We start from the raw sequence: 22989 nt of genomic DNA on the forward strand, positions 1-22989 counted from the left end.
GTCTCTGCGTCTTTTGTGTGTTAACCAGGGCAGGGTCCGAGCCGCTTATTGTGGAGAGAGTTTGCTTTTGTTTCCACCCTGTGAAAATGCAGTATGAGCATGTCTGCAAGTCTCTTTTAATGAAACCTTCACAAAGCCGTCGCTAAAGGAGAATTCCAGTTTATTGAGATCTGGGCTTTAAATTGTTTAGGGAAATATTCCTTCAATCTTGTTCTGAGAGATACATAGGAAGACTAATACCACTCCTATGTCTGTGAGATAAATATGAAATCATTCCTAACAGATGGGGAGACATGGGGTTATTCTTAGTTTAGGATGAAGATGACGTTGGGCAAGAGGCGGATGTTTCCGCTTCTCTCCAAACTTTATGCTTTGAAGCTAAACTAACAGTCATCTAAAGTCCTGTATGAGCAGGACTTTAGATGATCTGGCTGACGTGTTTCCACATCTCAATGGTTGCTGTAGTAGCTGTAGCTGTGGTCCACCCGTCTTTAAATTCAATCAAGCTGCACCAACATGTACATACCCATATATTAGTTGCCTTAATATGCCTGATTCTTTTCGTCAAGATTCATCATTCACTCGAAAATCTGTGAAAATGTCAAAAAATACCCAAATCCAGGATCCACCTATTTTCTTGAGGTTCTTTCTTGGCCCATCTCTCATCCTTTCACCATGAAACTCTACTTTACATACAGACCAATGGACAGGGATGTAAACATAACCTCCTTCCGCAAATGTTATGACAGCAATTATTGTTTAAGTGCCTCCATGGCTATTTAAACTGTTGCTTTTCTGCCTCCTGATGAACTTTGTATCTTTACTGTTTATATCATACTCACTCACTTGATAGAAACTCAATAAAAAATCCAATAAAACCGTCATACAAATTTGAACAATCTTGCCCTTCCCATTAAATAAAACCAGCCTTATCTCCAGAGCTGATATCCCATGAGTTTGTGAATGATCCCTCCCTGCATTGTTCCATGACCCAGCTTCAACAGGAAACTGAATATAAAGTAAGAAACACGCTACACGACTGCATTTTAACTGATTTCAAGCTGATCTACATTTGACATTGAGAAAGTGGAAGAGTAATGTTTATGCTTTTAAATCAAAAACTGTAAATGCAGGCAATGAAGTCTAAAATAAATCAAAATCTCGTCACTGGTTTATTTGGTTCGGACAAGCTCTGACATATAGTTATTGTAGGACTATATATAATAATGAAGTAATATTAGGGACCAAACACACCCTACATTACTTATTACAGCTCCAGATGACCAAACTGGAGTTCCACATATTTTACACTTTGTTTATCTCATAATAAACGTATTACACTGTCACTGACGCGCTGTATTAACATGCAACAATAACATCACTTAGAAGCGGTTTTCACGCTGATGAATTTGCAAACCAGAGCAAGTCTGTGCAAGTGGTTTCTCACAGTGTAAACAAATGACTGAAAACCAGCAGCAGTAAACAGACGGGCTGTGTCTGTGGAACAGCAGCAGCAATAATCAAATATGCTTTATTCTAAATGAGCTGAAACACTGGATGATGTTGTGATGAACATGTAAATACACTAAGCTATATCTGCCTGAACACTCTGATAATGATGATTAAACCTCAGTGAGCCGCTCCCACCTGTGTCATTAAAGATAATCATGTTCCATGACACATTTGGATTGTTAAAGGTCATGTGTTAACCACTGACTTACCTTATGGTACAAGTTTAGAAACGTAACGTAATGTTTTCTTTGCTTCTGTATTTGCCCCTAAGCTTGATTTGTAAAGTAAGCATTAAAGTGAAACGTGTTGAGCAACACATCCAACGGCTCCGGCCTCCTCCCTGCCAGAGTTCAGCCGCTGTGTCGAAACGTTATTTCTCTGTGTGAACACGTCTGACTCAATCTCAGTTTCCTATATACACACACACACACACAGAGAGACACACACACTTGCTAGTTCCCTACTGGGTGTGTGTGTGTGTGTGTGTGTGTGTGTGTGTGTGTGTGTGTGTGTGTGTGTGTGTGTGTGTTGTTACTCTAAACAGAAATCCAGCTTCCTCACTTCTCTCTTCTGTCCTCAGTTTGTCAGTTGGTTGACTACAGTCCTTACTGTTCAGCGCAGCCCACCCCCCCGGGCTGGCTCTCGCTCTCTCTCTCTCTCTCTCTCTCTCTCTCTCTCTCTCTCTGTCATTGTCTCCATGACAACTGACAGTGATCACGAAGACGAAACGCCCACCACGCACCTGACATCAGGAAGAAGGAAGCACCTGGCCCCGCCTACAACCAAATTCTCCAAGAAATATCTAGGTAGGCAAGTGCACTCACACACACACACACACACACACACACACACACACACACACACACACACACACACACACACACACTGCTGAGTGAGAGGTGAAATGTGGAGGTCTGCTGTGTTGAAACGTCAAAAACGAGTAAGATATTGTTGCTTAAAACCTTGAGAGAATAAAAAGTGGATGAGGTGGGAACAAAATGTAAAGGTGGGGGAATGAGAAACACCAGTTGAGTCAGAATCCTGTAGGTTAACTTCACTGTTTTACTTTCACTTCAGCCTCACAGCAGGAGCCCCGTTCAACCAAGGCGAGTGCGTGTTTGTATAAGACACTTAAAGCTTCAGCTACCTCCACCTCCAGTGTAGTGGGTCACGTCTGCGTATGGGTCACCTTCGCTCTGACAGCTCAACGTGAGAAATCCGAGAGGCCACTAATAAGTTGTTATTACAGAAAGACGTAATTACAGAGGGATCTACATGTACGTCACTATAACATTAAGACAGCGTATCATCATGACCTCGGGGGGGATTTTAGATTTGTGAATGAGCACAGGTGGCCTCGTGTCCACTCATCAGTAATGAGCATGCGGTGGATGTGATCATGTGGCGACTAGGTGCTGGAAACTCCTTCAGAGGAATGCTGCTCTAGCTGCAGGTCTGGCTATTTGCACACACACACACACACACACACACACACACACACACACACACACACACACACACACACAAAGATTGTCCAGGGCCACAAGAGGATAGCATTTCCCATCCGGAATGATAGGAGGGAGGCAGAGAGGGAGGGAGGGAGGGAGGTGTGTTGGGGGTTTGGGCAGTTAGATTCTGGTTTGGTGAGTTTCAGGAGCGAGCAGTGTGTACACCATACACAGATCAAGAGAGCGAGAGACAAACAGACAGAGGGATAGGAAGAGAAAGAGAGAGAGAGACAGGTTTTTCCCCAAATTGAAAAGAGGCGGAAGAGAGGAATAGACACCTGAACGTGAGGCGTTGAGGTGAGGGACAGGGACGCTCCAGCAGCAGCAGCAGCAGAAGCAGCAGCAGCAGCAGCACCTTCACCTTCCACATCATGCAGCTATGACGCTATGAGCCACGCTGTGCTGTAAGGAAGTCAGGTTTCTGTGTCTGTGTGGATGAAGAACGTTTATTCTCTGTTGTGCTTCATGGGATTATTAGTGTGTTGTTGTTGGGGTGTGTTTTTGAAGAGTTTTCTTCTATTTCTTTCCTTTCTTCCTCCCTCGCCTCTCTCCCCCGCCTCGGTTCTGAGGAATGTGGGGCTTATGTCAGTGAGAGTCAGGTACCGACTCACTAATTACCACAGCCCTTCCTCCCTCCAAACCTCCACCCTCCTTCTCTCTCTCTCTCTCTCTCTCTTTAGCTCTCTCCTTCAACTCTGCCACCTTCTTCGCTCTCTCCTCCACTTCGAGACCTTGTGCTCCCCCCATCCCTCCTCGTGTCTCCTGCTGTTGCGTCTACGAGCCTCTGTCGTGGCAGAGTAGAGGACGAGCAGAGAGGATCTGAGTCAGAATCCAAAAAAACACCAAAAGAAGAACAGAAACTCTGACTTGTCCTCTCTCTCTGTGTCTCTGCATGTGAGTGTGTGCGTTGTGTTTGTCAGACGTGTCTGAGATCTCGTCTCTGATTGTGCTTTGGGGGAAACTGTCATTGAAGAAAGGAGGCACCTTGACAGCCGGAGAGAACCTGACAGACGAGCGCAAGGAAGGAAAGGAGGAAGGAGGAAGGGAAGATGAGAAAGTGATCAGCCGGATTGTTGCTTTTGGAAACGGTGGCAGAAGAACTGACAGCGACTACACATCCCATCATCGCACAGGTTGGTTGGAAACTTGTCTTGTGTCTCTCTCTCGTTCAGTCCTTTCTGTCCATTTCTCACTTTAATCTTAATGGTTGACTCTGCTGTGTAAGGAGAGATGAGGGAGAACACACACACACACACACAAACACAGTGGGTAACTAGAAGGACATTTCTTCAGCTGGTCCACTCTGACCCAGCTGACTGCTGTAACCTTCACTACAAGGTTGTGGGACAGGGACTCGCTGTTTATTTTTTTATGGGGATGTGTGTGTGTGTGTGTGTGTGTGTGTGTGTGTGTGTGTGTGTGTGTGTGTGTGTGTGTGTGTGTGTGTGTGTGTGCTTAATCGGTTTCTGTCTCGTCTAGTTGTCGTTGTATGTATGTGTGTGTGTGTGTGTGTGTTTCAAAAACTGGTTGAGCAGGCTGCCATGTCAGCCTTGGGTGTCCTGTTGTTGAACAAATGAGATTTAGTTGTGTGAAGGTACATGTGTGGGTGCACATGTGTCTCTGTGTGTAAAGGTTCACATCCAGCTGAGCAGCCGTCTCTCTCACACTCTTCACAAACACAAAATTTACATCTCAAATTTCCTCAACTGCAGTTTCGAGGACTTTCTCTCCATGTGTGTGTCTCTCAAGGACAAAATGATGAACCTGCTACTTTTAGAGGACTTTAATATCTCAAACAAACAAATTCATCAGCAATCTCCACAAAGAGTGAAGTTAAAGAAGTTTGGGTATTAAATTGCATAATGGTTGGTTGATTTGGAGGGATTCTGATGGTTGGTAGGTGCTGTAACGTGAGATAAAAGATATGGTGATGCACTAACTTACGGTTTCCTGTAAATCCCCTGCGGAGATGGAGGACGGGGAGGAGCATGGTGACGATCACCTGTTAAACACTCTTGTCACTGTGTGTGTGTTTGTGATGAAGTGACGCACAAACCAAAACCAAAAATATACACCAGTTAAATTGTCAGTACGTGTGTCATAGTAAGTTAGTTAAATTGATGTGTGTGTTCAATACTGACTGTGCGAGCAGGTTCAACAGGTGAACCATTTTTAGATGCTGATCTCATTTGAAACCTCTGTGTCACGTTTCAAGAAAAAAATAGGGGACAGACAATCATCCAAAGACAGGAATTTATATCGGGAGTTTTTCTTTTAGCGTGACCTTAGTGGTATCATGATAGTTTCAGGAAGAGACACAACATTAGACAAACACAGGGCAACATGAAGCACAATAAAAGTTTACTGTGTTTTTTATCTTAACTTGACAAAAAAAAAAATGAATTACACACACACACATACGTGGTATATAGTCGTGTCACCTGACTGTCACATGACCATCTCATGCTCATGATGGGGAAGCACACATTCAGTCAAATGTGTGTGTGTGTGTGTGTGTGTGTGTGTGTGTGTGTGTGTGTGTGTGTGTGTGTGTGTGTGTGTGTGTGTGTGTGTGTGTGTGTGTGTGTGTGTGTGTGTGTGTTTAATAATGTTCTTAGGTGCTGGTTAAAGTTTGGGGTAAGGTGTGGATTAGGCTGTCCATAATGAATGGAAGTCAATTCAAAGTCTTAAAGGGATAGCTGCACAAACCTGAGTGTGTGTTAGTGTGTGTGTTTGAGTGTGTGACAAATCCATAAGCCTAATCCACCAACAGTGAAGTAGAGTGAGAGAGAGAGAGAGAAAGAGAAGAGAAAGAGAGAGATACCGAGAACCCGTTTGCACTATTGTGGTGTTTATGAAACACCTGTAACAAGATCTGATCGCCCCCTCTCTCTCTCTCCTCTCTGCCTCTCTCTGTTTGTCACAAACACACACACATACCTGAAAAGCACAATGGCCACATTCTTCCCCTCTATCGCCCCCTGCACCTTCCTCTCCAGCTCCCCTCTGTTCGGACAAAACTGAGCAGCAGTGAGACAAGGGGAAGCTGAAACAGGTAAAACATCAGGTTCGTACTTACAGGTACAAAAAGAACGGGAGCTGTTCATTTCAAAGAAATGGAAAAAATATTATGAATATGCTCAGTTTGGGCACAAATGCACAGACATAAATAAAAGACTTCTCATATACGCAGATACTTTGGACTATGGGGCATTTCAGACTCGTGCTCTTCTTCAGGCAGCGAGGATAAACAGTAAGGCTCGGGGATGAGCAGTAATATGAAAAGATGATGTAACAATGTTGTAGAAGAAAGGAAATTAAGGACAGAGAAATTCTGGGGAACAATCTGTCCAGGGTTGGGGTGTTTATCTAGTGTAGACACAACAGACTGCTTCTGTCCTTTCACTCCTCAAGTGAAAAGGTCTGTTCACCTACAAAATCTCTAAAAGGTGTCCCACAAATGATCTATGCCTTCCAAAATTGTTACACATCACTATGATGTTGCAGTGCTCAAAGTGCGGTTAGGTTTACACAGGGTTAGGAAAAGGTTGTGATTTGGGTTATTTGACCACTTTGTTGAGGTTAGGGTACCTTTAAATGTGTCATTGAATTCATGGAAAGACACAAACCTTCACTTTTACAGTCTCCCATGTTGAAGTCAACGTTTCGCTGATAAGTCAACTACCCCGTCCTCCTCCCTATATGTGAACATTGTGGCCACTAGAGGGCTTTGTGACCTAAATATACAAATATTTTGTTCAGATTGGCAGGACGACAGAGCCAGTGCTTTTCCATAACCATAACAAATGACGATTAGCCTTTATGGTAAATATTTGAAAGAGTTGCACATTAAAACAAGTTGATTAGGGTCAAGAAAAAGATCATGATACAACGCAGACTGTTGGTAGGAACTGGGCAGCGAACAAATGTCTCCAATATCAAAGTCATATGTTTATTTCAAAGTCACACGCTTTGTCGTCCAAATCACGATCCCTGACTTCCTCCTGGAGAGGATTTTGTGGCGGGATAATAACGTCATGCTACTTCTGCCTTTGCTCCAGACATCGGTTATTATTCACTCAACCACAGGACAGCAGGAGGCCCTCCATTGGCAAACTCAAGCAAGCTGAAGACCAATGATGTAAAGTTTTTGTTGAGGACAGTTTTGAGATGTTAAAGAATCTTACTAACCGAACAGTAGGGTAGAACAATTACGGTGAGACATGCAGAAGCAGCAGCTCTCTCAGGAATCTTTCAACAATATTTTGAAAAGCTGCAGAAATTATGTTAATATGCTGATAATTTGCTACAGAAAACAGTAAATATCTTCTCAAACCAACTGAAGCTTTATCAAACCTATGAATAATAATTTTTAGGCAGTCACAGCACTTGGTTGAGGTTATGAAGAGGCTTTGGTGGAAGTGAAGCGCAAGACAGAACCAGTATACTTGACAGCATTGAACCAGAACCACAATCTTTGCCTAACCTTGAAGTACTTTTAAAGTGAAAAGGAATATTAGAGTAACACAGTGAGCACACAAACAGGAGGAAGCAGAAATCTCTGAGACACATATTTCAAAACCGTACAAATGAATCCACAACTGTTCTACGGAACAGAGTTTTTTAATAGTGTGAGTCTATGTAATGAGACGTTGTGCAACAGTCTCTCTTTCAAGAACGTGGCGGGACCGACGCACACTGTTGAGTGTGTAAACAGGTGACATCCACTCATTGTGCTGGATCAACACTCCTCCTCCTCCTCCCCCCTCCTATCCTCACTCCCCCGCCTTCTGCCGGTCAACCTTTCACTCCTGCGTAACCCCTCCAGCCCCCCATGTGGTGACACTGCTGAACCCTCCATCCTCTCCCCCCTACCCCGCTCGCCTCTCTCCTCCCCTCCAACCTGCTCGTACGCTAATGCTGTTATCATGCTTCATTTCACCGCTAGTTTCTCCCTCCACCACTTGACTCTTTTAGCTGAGCACAGTTCTTTTTGGGTGAGAGAGACTGAGAGTGGAGACGCATCGAAGGATAAATGTCTTGAAACAAAACATACATGCCAATATCACGCAATTCAGCTAAACACAGTTTGTTGCTGTAACTATTGAATTTTAAATGTAAGAGTGTAAAGCTGCAGACATGCAACAAACTCCAGACATCTTCTGGACCTTTCCTGCCAGCGTCCTAGTGTAATGTCAGAGTGAGTCCATGTGAGAATACAGCAGGATAATGTCCAGAAAAATTCACAGACAGACATGTTGATTTCAAACACACAACGGATGCAAAAATGAAGAAAACCAAACAAAAACAATACAGACAGCTCTAGAAAAGGATAAAGAGGGCTGCTGTTCGTGTTGGCGACGCCGATGAAGATGTCTAATTGAAAAGACAATGACAATTGAGAGTGGGCGGACACAAGATGCGCTGTAGACAAAAAAATACTTCCACAGCAGAATTTGTACATCATGTCCTGTCCCCTACATGCTCCACCCAGGCTCCGCCACTTACATGAGTGTTCTGGAAATTACCCTGTAGTTGAGAACGCATCGAACTCGGACAATCTCCTGGTGCGTTCTTTATATAAGGAAGGCAAATTCAAGATTATGTGTATGCACTGTATATATTTTATATTCATATATATATACTCATGGACAATATGGGCAGGAGGAACAATTACATCAACTAATTACATTTTTAATGTGCATACGGATTTGTGAGTGTTGATTTAACTTAGATTTTGAACCTACCCATTAGCTTGCTCTCACACAGACACACACACACAGACACACACACACTAAGCATCCAATTGCCTGTTCTCGGACAGGCTCTTTTCTGCATACCTGTAGCTACATACAATGGGCTAGTTGTCTGTACAGCAGGCCAAGAGGCAAGGTGTGTGTGCCTGTGTGTGTGTGTGTGAGAGAGTGTGTAAGTGTGCGTGCATGTGGTGGATTTGATTCTAGCGTGACGGACAGAAACTACCTGTACTACACTGCAGCTCATGATAAGAGCCAACTACAAAATACACCTATATATGTGTACACACACACACAGACACACACAGACATACACACACACACACACACACACACACACTAACACACTGGAGATGTCTCTAACGAATACTTGCCTAACTATAACACTGGTTCAATCACTTATTAGGAAGACAATAATTTGACTGTGTAAACATATTAAGGTCACCGCAAAATTTGTAATACCTGGACCACACACACATACACACACACACACACACACACACACACACACACACACACACACACACACACACACACCCCTCTACCCCCCTTCACCCTGCCAGAATGGAATGTTCCATGGGCCAAGACTGACTCTGTGAACCCATTCACAAAATTACTCAAAGTAGGGATACTTTGAGTATTCCTACTTTGTGTGTGTGTGCCACACACGCACACACACACACACACACACACACACACACACACACACACACACACACACACACACACACACACACACACACACACACACACTGTGCAGACAATCAGATTCATCTTTCTCTCTCTGTCTCATCTGTCCTTCACACATCTTCTTAATGGGGTTATTATCACGCTCTCTCCTCTTTGTGTCCTGAGTGGTTTCGAGCCGTCATTCAGAGTGAGAGCAGGTTTACAGGTTCATTACACATCGTTTCACTTTCTCAGGATGATTTCTGTTTTTTTCTCGTCAGTCATTTCCCATGTTTCAATGTGGTGTGCGTGACACTGTTTAGGAGTTCATCTATTGTGAGTTTAGGGGGCGTTACCATTGCAATAATCTAACTGCCTGTTTTATATTCCCTTCTCATTTTGCCTCTTTCTCTCTCTCTCTCTCTCTCTCTCTCTCTCTCTCTCTCTCTCTCTCTGGGTGTGTGTGTGCGTGCGTGCGTGGACAAGAGAACAATTAGTCTTTCCGGACACAATGGTTGGTGAGAATTACAGGTTTAACAACTATGTAGTTTGACAACATATTTACTTGTGTTGATGAAATGTTTTTACATACTTATAATTTAACATATTATATGTTGAGTAATTATAGATTCAACAAAAGAGGTTCAGCAGAGACAGGAACTGATCACTGATCAGACTGCATCCATTCATGGTTACAGTTGATGTATAGAACCCACAAAAAACATGCTATGAGTTGATAAACAGTTTGTCTGTGACTTTTGTGGCTTAAGACCATATGGTTCACATGGACAAGTTCATACAAAGTGTTCTTTGATCACATCTCTAAAGTGTTTTGTAACTGCAACGATCAAGATTAAGTAAAAAAAAAATTAAAGTTTGAGAGACAAGATGAAATCCTGTATAATGCAAATTGAATTCATGTCCCAAAGACGTTATGACAGCTCCCCAAATCTGAAACCAAAATCATATGGTGGCTGACCAGGGTTTATGACCAGGACAGGTCATAAACCCTGCCTCCTCCATGTTAGTTGATGGGACATAGACCAAACTAAAGTTAAAATATTTCAGTTTAGGTACTTCTCATTACCCTGTTTTGTGTCCCAGTGCTTCCATCAAGTTGGTTTAAATTACACATTTGATGCTATTTTACATATTTTGGCTTCATTTTTGTTCAACAGGAGGAAGTGGAGACACTTCGTCTAACCCTAATAGTGCCTCCCAAAAATAGCCCTGCCACCATTTTATGAATAAAATAACATAGTAATAATATAATATAATGTGTTGTATCACATTTCATGTTCTGTTGTTTCACCCACATGCTGCGAACTAACACACTATCACAAGACAGCTTGTGGGAGAGAGGACAGTCATCCGTGCTGACGTTACAATGGTTACTGGTCACAGGTCAGATAATAAGTGGCTTCGCTGTGGTTATAAGTCATGAGGATGACTCTGTGTTTCTGGTGCTAATGTGTTTTTTAAGGTTTCTACCTCCTTCAAATCTTTTCTTTACACACGCGCTCTCTCTCTCTCTCTCTCTCTCTCTCTCTCTCTCTCTCTCTCTCTCTCTCCTTGCGTGTCTCCTTGACCTTGGCGGTGATTGTAGCACCTAAAAACACAATGGCCCCACTCCGCCATTGGTTAGTGACAAGCCACGTGATTGTCAGCTGACTAAATTCTAGGCAAAAGGGGAAACTTCTTTCATCAGGAAGGAAGGAAAAAAAATGTAGGACTGTAATGTCAGATCCTGTGTGTGTGTGTGTGTGTGTGTGTGTGTGTGTGTGTGTGTGTGTGTGTGTGTGTGTGTGTGTGTGTGTGTGCTAGCAGAGGGCAGAACGACTCTCTCTCTCTCTCTCTCTCTCTCTCTCTCTCTCTCTCTTTTTGTGCTGAGTCATATTTGTTAATCATAAGTGGGACACTGGGATTGGTTAACAGCCGTTACGGGATGTGAGTTGACCCTTTGAATGAGGAAGTGATGAACAGAGCAGTGGAGGACGCTCAGTGAGGTTTTCCTGTCCTGTTTAAGCAGAAAAGCATTCTTTAAAGGTTGCTTCCTCCCGTACACACACAAATGCAGTGTGATCTCCGAGCGGCGTGTGTTTAGATAAACCCAGGTGTGGGTGACACCCTGCAGTGTGCTCCCTCTGTTGGGACGTTGACGGGAGGGTCAGCTGAGGTAGAGGAAGCAGTTTAGATCATTTTATGCATCATTACAATTCAGTTTTGATACTCAGACAAATGAAATGTCTGTCTTTGTTTGACACTGTCCCTTAAAATATATTATGTAGGTTTTGGGTTAAAAATTAACAAATCTTTGTCAAATGATTTAAGATTATTTATTTAATTACTTTTATATTATTTAATAGAATTATTTCATATCAATGTACATCTGGTAACATTCTTTTTTTTTTTTTATTCAGTAAAATCTTAACAATCCAACCATATTAGTACTTTAAGTCAATTTTTTGGGTTATAGCTAATAAATCAAAGTGCAGTGGAACCAGATAAAGATACAGATGCAAATACGAGCTATTAAAAAGCTGATAGAGCGTCGGACACAGAGAAAGTCAAAATAAAACAGCAAAAGTCTATGAGACACACTTTGGCAACAGCCACTCAGACACAAACACACACAAACACACACAAACACACACACATGTACATATGGATATGTGAGCTCCTGTTTGAAGTGTTGCTGGACGAAGGTGTAATCTGTTGCCCGTTAGAAATATTTTCTTGACAAACAAGCACTTTGTTCTGCTGAGGCCCATCAGCTGTGTCACATGCCCTGCAACCCCCCCCCCCCCCCCCCCCCACACACACACATTTCTCTAATGTTTATTTTTGCATTCACAGTAAAGTTTACATCAAATTTAGAAACAACTGTGGAATTATTTCATTCAATGATTCTCCCAAAACGTCATACATTAACTCACGATGATATGAAAATAAATTTTGCATATTATTAAATGTAGCTTGGAGTAAATAACCATCATCAATGACGTGAACTGAAGTGAATTACCTGCCTCATAGAAGTTAAGACCCCGATCTTAATCACGTGATAAACAGATTTATCAGTTTGAAAGGCCACTGATACCAAGTGGAAACTGACACCCAATATAAAATGTGTGTCAAGTGTGTTTATGTGCTTCAGTGTGTGGATGTATAAACACTAACATCTAAACCTGAATAATTGTGTTCACATATTGACCATTATTGTTATTATATACACACATACAGTAACACATTAACACATATTGTATGAAGAATAGCAGGTGTAAAGTGAGCTGGTGTGCTTCAGTGTGTGGAAGCACATATTCTAAATACCAATATTAAAACCTTTCGAGAATAAAATGTTGAGAACATTCTTTTTATTCTTATATATTAACATACATTGGAAATAAATATTGTATGACAAATATTATGTCTGTTTACCAAATGAACCTAATTTCTCATAGATGATAGTGAACAAAAAGTACACGACAACAATAAGTGATGTATAGTAAACAGCAGTAAATTCTGTAATATTATTGAAAATGTATTTAACCGAGGAAACTTGCATATATGGGCATATGCTGCCAATAAAACATTTAGTGCTGTAATTTATTGCCCTACAATCTCTTTTTGTACATCTGGTAACATTCACAGGGATCTGTCTGTAGTTTGCTGATCTCAGCTGAATGTATTGCTATACCTGACTCAGCTGTGTGCGTTATGTGGGTGTTGCTCTCAGTTTTGGTGGCAGCATGACGGCACACACATTAACAGACTCCTCGTCCCGTCTGTGTGTGTGTGTGACTGTTGGCTGTTTGTGTACAGCTCCATATCAGACCTGATGGGCCAGTTCCCTCATGACTTTGTCTCTGTCTGCCACTGAGATGATGCTTATGTGCTTTTTGTGTGTAGATATATTTTGATTGGACTCTTCGATCGCTTGGGCAAATATTTGTGATGTTATCCAACATCTTTCTTCTTGTTATAGTCCCATTGTTGGATTGTGTTTTTAACTCCTGTTTACTTTTATAACGTTCTCCTCATTTTGCTATCAGAAGACGGACATTTGGATCTTTGGATCTCCAGCAACACTTAAATTAGTGTTAATCAAAAGTACATAAAGACTTAGTAAATGCTTTATAAGACACTATACAGTAGTTCCAAACAGATATAAGTGTTTTTTTATGTAGTTGTCAACATCTACATTTCATTCTGTGGACACTGATAAGTGTAATGACAGTATCTTAAACTACAGTTGTACAAATATGAAATTCTTAATGTTTACAAATACATTACATTAAAGACAGCACAGTGTCTTTATATCTATAAGCTGATATAGTGCATTTATAACCATTCATTAAATGTTTATGTGCTGCTTATTATTGCTTGATGGTGGGAAGTAAAATAAATATTTGGTAAATTGCTCTTTTGTGTGCTTATGCTTGAGTTTTCTTCCTCTCGGGGTGAGTTTTGAACACAGGGTTGGGAACTGCTGAGGTGAGTCTGTAAAGGCCATTGAGACATAAGCTGCTTTCAAACATGACCTGCGGGTAAAATTCGGAGAATTGGCTACGGAGTTTACCCAGACTTTGCCTTTCACACATGCACAACACAGCGGGAGGTTTTCTGCACAAACGCATTCGCAACCGCAACAAATACTCTGCATTATTCAGGCGGGAGGCGGAGCAGCCGGGTGCATCAGGCAGAGGCAGGAAGTGACGTATGCACTCCGCTGTGGAGATCACGTGATTTTCTTGACAAAACAGTTTGCACACATCGACTTCTCCTGGATTTCTATAGACGTTATACTAGGGGCCAGATGGAGAAAGTCAGCAGAGACTGCAGAGGGTCTCACTCTGACTTCTGCGTTCACACATGCACCTCCTCCATAGAAAATACAGAGAAACTGGAGAAAATTCAGTGCATGTCTGAAAGCAGCTATTGTTTGTGTTATACAAACAAACTCGTCTTGATTTATGAGCAGGTGAGTTTGTTTGTGTGTTACAGTGTGCTGGTAATAAAGTTATCTACGTGTCTAAATCACGCTCTCTGCTCCACCTATTAAAATAGGTTTATGGCGGCCAATGGCCTTCACTTCAACCTTTTTACACCCTGTTGGGGGAGAGAATAGATTACTCCATCTGTAAACTTTGAACCTGCTATCTACATATAATATGTGTGTGTGTGTGTGTGTGTGTGTGTGTGTGTGTGTGTGTGTGTGTGCGTGCTGCCAAAAAGGTGAGAATCAGTGATTGCATGTCCTTCATTAACAGAGTCATTGGTTAATGTGTCACTTGTGCAATGGCATTTGTGCACACAAGCACAAACACACACAGACACACACTCAAGCTGGAGTAGAACGGCACCCCGACTGATAAGAGTGTAGGCCCTGTTCTCCTGAAGGGTTGTTTAAGGTTATGTACACTTCCACACATTGTCAGTGTGGTCTCCTTCCTATTCTCTCTGACCCTCTGTGCTTCTGGCAAATATGACTGGAATGTGACAGCTTTGCTCTACTTTGTATTCTCTGTATCTATAATGTATCTGTGTGTTGCCAGCAAATCATATTAATTGGAAACCAGCAGAAATAAAATTTAATAGCAACACTGAAGTTGTCTGAAGAGCTGAAAATATATTAAAACTTGAGAAAGCTCCGACTGTCATGCTGATGAAATACGATGATTGATGATGAAAAATCCGGCCTTGTTACTGGATGGGAAACATGTCAACAAGTACATGTCCAATACAATTTTCTCAAAGATAGTTTCTGTCATTTTAAGTAGTTCCTATCACTCCGATGTTTGTTCCAGAGTCCAGATTTTTCTGGTAAGTTTGGTTTTAATTCAATATTTAATGCAATAAAAACGGTGTGAAACATTATGATTAAGGCCAATCCTTGCCTCTGCGACGAAGCTATGCTGTAGCCTACACAGAGCGCTATGCCGTACCCTGACATGCAAGGGGGAAGCATGTCTTGGGCTTTAGTGTATCAGAGGGATCCCGATACTGGGGCTCGCTCTCCTGACTCTGGCTCCAAATGCGCAAGATGGCACAACAGATTTTGTCTAATAATTGTAGGCAGTTAGCAGAGAGACAGGATCACCTTGACCGTTGTGCAGCACAGACTTGTTGCTCATTTGCTTCCAGTTAAACTCCCCTCCCTTCAGTGTACACATTGGTATTGTTTGATTTATGGCTGTATCAAAAAATAACTCTGTTGATACTTTGCCTGCAGAACTCAATGTTTTTTTGTTTCAAAAATTAGAAATGTAGGTCGTCAGTAAGATGAACAAAATATATTTTTCTGATCCAGATTAGATTTGTCTGAGATGTTATTTAATAATGAGAGGTTGAGAACACATTTACAGAGAGTAACTGTGAATGCATCCAACATAAGCTCCTCATGACTTCCCTGATTGTTGCCAATCACCACCTTTGGTCACACCCTCTGTCCCTTCACTCCGTCCCTTTGGTCTCACTGCTTATCAGCTGAGAGAGAGAATGAGAGAGATTGAAGAAGGAGGAAAAAAGGTGGGGGTTTACCTGTACTGAGTGGCCCCACCTCTCCCTCCTGGCCACTGAGAATAAGAGTAAACAGTAAACCAACTTTGCTCACCTCCACACTCAAACACCCAGACACGGCAGGCGAGAGACTGCAGCAGCCTGTCACCACTGGAGAGTGAATCTAAAGAGACCAAGTGTGTGAGACAAGTGTGTGAAGTGACTTCCCAAAGCAAAATACGCAACTGCATCTCATTGGTCCGCTCGTCGACATCCGCACACCGCAGATTTGGATACAGGTATGGCGCTAAAATTTGTCTTTCTTGTCTGAGTCACCTCAAGAAAAAGGTCACCACTTCATTTTGCTGTGTCACTATGACACTTTTTTAAATTTACTCTGACTTTTTTGTTTGAAAGTGTTTGACACACATGACCTCTATATGTTCTTGCCTTTGCCCTCCATGTTTCCGTGTTTATAAATGTTTTTGTTAGACTTCATGAAGCCGTCTATAACCGACTCAGTCTTGTGATTGAGACTATCTGGAGGAAGCAGCTTTTTGCTCTTCGAGGATATCTGACTTTCTGCTTTGTCTGGACACAGTCACAGTTTACCAGACGGCCCTGTTCCACCACGAAAACAGACAATAAAGCCATTTAAACCAATCAGTGCTTGGAATAGAGATCAAGATGTCCTTACAGTGAAACCAGTGGAACCAGTGGAGTGGCATGGCACTGCATGTGTGTGTGTGTGTGTGTGTATTCAGGGTGGGGGATAAAAAATGCTTTAATGACTAACTGGAGAGGCTGGTATTATTACTGGTAGACTCACAGGTTCTTCGTCATATTATATGTGGACTTTTACCCCGGTTAAGATGATGTGTTTGTTTTGTGTGCACGAGTGTGTGTTTTTGCACGTCAGAGATCTGCTGCTACTCAGTCATGTTGCATTCGTGGCTCGTGGAAAAAGACGGACTTTGCATGTTCGGTTAACTCCTTCGTCTGAGACGCTCAAAGATACAATTTGAACAGAACAATTGTGTTGACAGACGTGTTGCCTCAGCTGCATATTTCTGAAATTGTTCCGTTGTAGGAGTCTGACACACGCACACACTCTTAGCTGTGTTTGTAGACAGGGTGTACCCTTGTTTGAGTATAAAAGTCTGTATGAAGGTGAATGCTTTTGTGAGCGTCTGTTGTAACTGTGAGTGGGAAGGATGCTGAAAACTAAAATGGGGCTAAACAGGCAAATACTTGGGTCTTGTTTAATATCACCAAATTTCTGGCCTTAAATCTTGATGCTTTCTCTCTCACAAACACACACACACACACACACACACACACACACACACACACACAGACACACACACACACACACACACACACACACGGAGTGGCCTGCTAAAGCCTTTATCACGAGTGTGGGACACTGTCAGTGTCAGTCATAATTGTATGAAACAATGTCTGCTAAGGCCTTGAGCAGGCTAGCTGCATGATTAGCCTGTGGAATGTGTTTGCCTAAGGAGGCAAAGCCCCTTTACAGCTAATGCTAAAGCCAAAGCAGCTCTTATGATTAGTCGCGAACACGTAGTCGTATGAGGGGACGTATGTGGCAATGCACAGACCTGTCATGCTTCATATTAAGACTGAAACCGAAGCCCTTTCGGTTTATAATGAGTGCTCAGATTAAAGTTTAAATCAGTAATCATCAATGCTGGTGTGTTGAAAAGAGAATATGAAGGTGCAGGGTCGTTGCTGTGTTGTGTAAAATGTTGGTGTTTGAGTTAAATCGTGCAGTTTTCCGTGGATGAATGTGAAAGTCCTGACAGCAGGGGGGCTCTTGGAGTAAATGAACTGGAATCATCCCTCGGCGGTGAAGTTGGGGTGGGCTGGAGGCGGTCACTTACGCACTCCGTCTGACCTGAAATTCTTCAGGCCAGTTTCACTTTGAAGGGCTCTCTGACACTGAGGGAGGGAGGCCGGCATGAGGAGACTGAAGAGGGAACATTCGGTCCTCTCTGTTCGTTAGCCGCTCTCTTGCTCCTCTCCATCTGGGTCTTTTACACACACACACACACACACTTACTTCCCCCCCTCCCCACGGGTCTTCTTGGAGCTTGAGTGAACCAGAGGAATGACGGTGACAGGTACATGGATGGAGGGAGAGAAAATAAGACAAGGGAAGTAAAGACAAGGAGACAGCAGAAAGTGGAGGCAGGGACAAACAATTTAGAGGGCTCAAATTGAGCTAAATGTAGATGAGATTATAATTATAGAAAACAAAGTTTCTCCACTTCTGAACTGAGGCCTGTTTAGACTTAAAATGATCAATCAATAAGTCTATCAACACAAAATGAACCAGCACCAACTCGACTGACGTAACCTTGGAGTCTGGTATGTGATGAACAATTTCGGTTAATGCTAAAGACCAAATTATTTGTCGATTAATCCAGAAGATACAGTAAATTGCTGGTTATGCACTAACTGCCAAGAGTCTCCGTGTCTTGGCAATAACACCCCCTCAAAAAACAATGTGTCAGGGCAGAAAGGGACAAACTTCAGATGACACAGCCTCTGTGAATTCATTCTCCGTCCTGTTTCTTGCTGTAGCAGTCAGCAGCGTGCTGACAGTTGAGCTGCCTGAACCACAGTGGTGAGGACATCATGTGTCCTCAAGGGTCAGCCACAGTTCTCACTTCTCTTTCATCAACTCCATTGTTTTTAAGGCCTTTGGTCACTTAGAGCAGCTGATAACGCAATCTGCATGTACTAGAGAAACATGACAATGGGACAAAGTGTCTTCTTTTTGCTGCTTTATATACGGTGGGGAAATGATCAGAGTACATTGCACTGCTCAGCATTTTAAAGAATAAACTGGTGGGCACATAATTCTTAAAGACAGTTTAAGTAGGAAAGTGACTCTAAAAAATAAAGCTCTTGGAGAAAGTAAAAAAAGTCCAAATCTGAATCTTTTGTGTGAAACTGCTTCCAGGAAAGCAGGCTATGGGACTAATCATGTGACGATACAGGTTGTAGGACTCACTGTACAGTTGGACCCAAGGTCTTCTGATGGGCTACTCATTTACTTATATAGATGACTTGTAATAATAGATGGCAGTCACACAGCCTTTCTGCCCAAGATACTGATTACCATCACCACTTTACTGCTGACTTTATTCCTTGCTTATTCACAGGTTCCGCCAGTATGTGTGAGTGAGTGAGTTTGTGTGTGTGTGTGTGTGTGTGTGTGTGTGTGTGTGTGTGTGTGTGTGTGTGTGTGTGTGTGTGTGTGTGTGTGTGTGTGTGTGTGTGTGTGTGTGTGTGTGTGACCCTGGCCCTGATAGAGACCTAGCTTATCAGTGATAGCCAACGAAGTCTAAGAAGCACTCTCTAATGTGATTACTTAAGATGTAGTTCAAAGCAAGTGCTTCAGCTTAAGTCAGGGGCAGAGTGATATTGTTAAAGTCAGTACAACTTGATTCAGTCTAACATCATAAACATCATAAACCACGATGTAAATTGAATTATCTACATCAGTTAAAGGGATAGTTCGCCCAGAAATGAAAATTCACTGATTATCTACTCACCACTATGCCGGTGGAGGGGTGGGTGAAGTGTTGGAGTCCACAAAACACTTTTGGAGTTTTAGGGGTAAACAGTGTTACAGCTAAATACAATACAATTTAAGTAGATGGTGACCACTTCTTCAAACGTAAAAATAAATAAATAAATAGAAAACAACATAAAATGCCTCCATACTGCTCCTGTGGTGTAATCCAAGTGTCCGTAAGCCCCGGCATTCAAATTCGACTTGAAATGAGTCGTTTACACCATGTTTTAAAGCCTAAATGTCCTCTGTTACCCTCCTCTGGAGCAACGTTCGCGTCTGGATCACAACGGAGTCCCACAGTGCTGGTGTTGTAATTGATTACTATGAGACATTATATTAATCTGCAGCTGAAAATAGTTCCCAACAAATATGCTTTTTTCATCCCTTTGAGTCGCTAAAAACTACAGTGGCTAGCTACAAGATGCCTGAGCCCTTTTCAAAGTGTATATTAAAGACTCAATTTAAATAATATATATAGTTTCAAAGGATACACTTCAGGCACAATGAGTGGCAGAGTGAATAACGCCAGTGTTATCCTTCAACACAAAGTAATTTACTTTTTCAAATTTAAACTTAAAACCACCAGTAAACTGCAATCCACAAATGAAGACCTCATTTAAACTGAATTGTCTGAGTGTGCGTGCGTGCGTGTGTGTGCGCGCGCGTGCTTGTTTGTGTGACAAATGATTTAGTGAACATGTGAAATGATTGAAGGTCAATAAATGTTCTATAGGCCCACGTTCTCGGATCTCACTGCGGGGTTTAACAGTTAACCGTTGACCTGATGGGTTGATGGTCACGTTGTGCAGTCACCTGAACGCCTGAACCCTGTGACGCATGTCCGTCTCCTGATTGGCTCTCACTACGGACCCACAGTTAATCTTTGATTTAGATTGACCCCCTTTGGTTTAGACACTTCCAGCCACTCTGCTCCCCAACAGCAGCACTTGTCTTACTTTTTCCCTCAGAGTGCCAAGGAAAACTCACACCCTCACATTTGTAATGCACACACACTTTTATGCTGTCGTTTATATTCAGTCCACTCCCTCTGACGTCACAGTGATTGATTTGACAGTTTTATAAATGGTGTTTCATTATGCAAACAAATTTAAGATGCTACAGTCTATACATAGCTCTTAATCTATCGTTTGTGCTTTAATCTCTTCTTTTTCTCTCTATCCATCAGCCTCTTTGTCTTTATTCCAAATAGACTTTCTTCTTTCCTGTTTGCTCAGTCGTTAAAGGAGCGGAGCTGGTTTCAATAGCAGCTGAAAGTCAGCACACTGTCGACCACACACTGTGGCTTTCATCCGTCTGTTCCTTTCACCCCATCTGCTCTCGCCTTCCCTCACTCCCTCTCTTCTTCACTGGAGGGGAGTTTTTAGACAGAAACTCTCGTCTGGTTGTTTTCGTCTCTCTGTCATCTCTCTATCTGCTCTCTTGACTGCCCAGGAAGGTGTGTGTTGTTTGCTTAAGTTAAGCTGTGCTCAGGACATGTTCGCCGTTGTTATGTACAAAAAACACACGCACACACGATGAGAGTTACACACATTTTTTGTAGCCTATCGTGCTGACATGACATAAATCACTGTCGTCACAACTCCCAGTCATAACTTTTAAAAGTCCTGTCACAGCAAAAACATGAGGAAGTTTCTGGCCATTTTCTCATTTCTGCAACTCTAAGCAGAAAACCTCATAACTCATTACAACTACATTTCCCATCAGGCCTCCCTCCTCCCACTCACATCACAAGTTGCAGCTTATTTATTGACAGAGTCCATATTTATGGGATGTGCATCAAGTGCTTTACTTACTGTGTGTGTGTGTGTGTGTGTGTGTGTGTGTGTGTGTGTGTGTGTGTGTGTGTGTGTGTGTGTGTGTGTGTGTGTGTGTGTGTGTGTGTGTCTGTGTGTGTGTGTGTGTGTGTGTCATTGTTTTACTGAAGAAAAAGTACGAATGGATTTAGTTTCCATTACACAGAAGTCCTGCTTTTGAAACCCTGCTTAAGTAAAAGTATCGTAGTATTTTTAAAGTAAAAGTTCATGTTTTGTGGGAAAGAAAATCCTCCATTGGTTGATGTTATATATGCATTGTGTCAGACCCCTTCCAAAGAGCCCCCAAATAAATCTGAGGGGTCTTGAGATGATTAATGAGGGAGAAAGAACAAAATACATAAAACATAAAGTGGTAATTAACTACTTTCCACCCCTGGTATTTATGTATTCAACCACTAAAAAGCTACTAGTAAATAAATTGTTGAAAAGTAAAGATTTTCTTCAAAAGTAGAAGCTCAGATCTGCTGCACACACACACACACAGATACAAAGTACCTGCTTTAGCTCCACCCTCATCAGCTCTGCAGCTCACAGCTTTGGTTCAAGTGTGTGTGTGTGTGTGTGTGTGTGTGTGTGTGTGTGTGTGTGTGTGTGTGTGTGTGTGTGTGTGTGTGTGCGTGCGTGCGTGCATGTGTGCATGTGTGTGTGTGTGTACACGTGTGTGTGTGTGTGTACACGTGTGTGTGTGTGTAGAGGAGGCTGGCCTCTGTGCTCAGTGCCCTGCTGTACCTGTCTCTAATGGAGGTGGACTAACACTCCCAGAGCAGGCAGCCAAGCAGCGGAGTGCTGTGGAACAACAGGGGTAGCTATCCTCACATCTGACCTCGCTCTGCTTCTCCTTCCTCCTTCTCTGTCCCTCCACCGTGCCTTTGCTTTCAGTCTCACTTCCCTCTGTCTCTCTCTCACTGTCTTTGGATTATTCATCTCTATATGATGAGTATTGAATTGAAACAGTTGTGAGTAAAGATTATTATTTAGTAGTTGCATTCATGAATCTTACGTGTGGAGGCTGGTTTACGTGCATTAGTCATTTAGTATTTTAGCTAAGATAATGTTATCTATTGGGTGTGTATAAGTTAAGATAAGTGTTGGTGTTTCTGCTGCCTTGTGACCCTGTTGTTCGGGGCCGCTCGGTGGGCGCCGTGAGTCAGTCACCTCCACGTGCTCACGTGTGTGGCTAAGATGGTGGCCTCTTTAAGCCTGCTTCCTTTAGTACACTGGATCATTGTCAATCATTATAGAAAGGCAAACTAAGAGCTGTATCGTTCCATACTGTTGAGCACACTTTTCTTTACTCCATATAATCTGTATTAAGCTACATTGGGAAGCAGAAGAGATTTATGTTATATAGAATCATAAATAATCAAATGCTCTTCCTCTTTCTAGCTGTGAGTAACTGAGCTTTAATAAAACCTCGACTCATTTGCTTATTTGAAGAAAAAGATGGAATTTGCCAGTGTCATCACAGAAGCCCATAAAAGCTTTTTTTGCCTGCTCATAAAACAATTCAGTCCCGGTTAATACGTAGAGAGTCAGGTGCTTCCATCAATCATAAACACCATATAATGGGCAATCTCCACAGCAATTACCGGAACACCGTCAAATCC

The 22989-nt window shown here is 42.3% G+C and overlaps 1 protein-coding gene across 16 annotated transcripts in view; it reads left to right on the forward strand.

The window, feature by feature from the left end:
• Positions 1-2191: 2191 nt before the first annotated feature.
• The window catches only part of rbm47 (RNA binding motif protein 47), a 32418-nt gene continuing 11620 nt past the window's right edge, over positions 2192-22989 (forward strand). For 5 of the 16 annotated variants that reach the window (XM_034582500.1, XM_034582631.1, XM_034582607.1 and 2 more), the window contains exon 1: positions 3670-4153. The gene's annotated coding sequence lies outside the window, so the exon portion shown is untranslated. The other 11 variants (XM_034582509.1, XM_034582517.1, XM_034582528.1 and 8 more) reach the window with 11 other exon arrangements.

Source organism: Hippoglossus hippoglossus, chromosome 1 (genome assembly GCF_009819705.1).
Source record: "Hippoglossus hippoglossus isolate fHipHip1 chromosome 1, fHipHip1.pri, whole genome shotgun sequence".
Lineage (NCBI taxonomy): Eukaryota > Metazoa > Chordata > Actinopteri > Pleuronectiformes > Pleuronectidae > Hippoglossus > Hippoglossus hippoglossus.